The sequence below is a fragment of the Mus caroli genome, chromosome 4, assembly GCF_900094665.2.
Source record: "Mus caroli chromosome 4, CAROLI_EIJ_v1.1, whole genome shotgun sequence".
NCBI lineage: Eukaryota > Metazoa > Chordata > Mammalia > Rodentia > Muridae > Mus > Mus caroli.
The window spans coordinates 3,962,273-3,962,644 of NC_034573.1; positions in this window are offsets into that span (position 1 = coordinate 3,962,273).

The following is a 372-nucleotide window of genomic DNA, read 5'->3' on the forward strand; positions in this document are numbered from 1 at the left end:
AGTTGTTGTCATTTGTAGATTTGTCATAAGGAATGCAACTGTGATAAACAATGTATCATGTTTTGGTTTCCCGTACTGCTATTGTAGTATGAGAGCATCTATAGCACATAAGATGGAATGACTGAAGCTATGTTCTTTTTTTTTACTTTTTTTTATTAGGGATTTATTTCATTTACATTTCCAATGCTATCCCAAAAGTCCCCCACACGCTCCCCCAACTACCACTCCCACTTCTTTTTTTTTATTTTTAATATTTTATTACATATTTTCCTCAATTACTTTTCCAATGCTATCCCAAAAGTCCCCCATAGCGCCCCCCACTTCCCTACCCACCCATTCCCATTCTTTTGGCCCTGGCATTCCCCTATAATG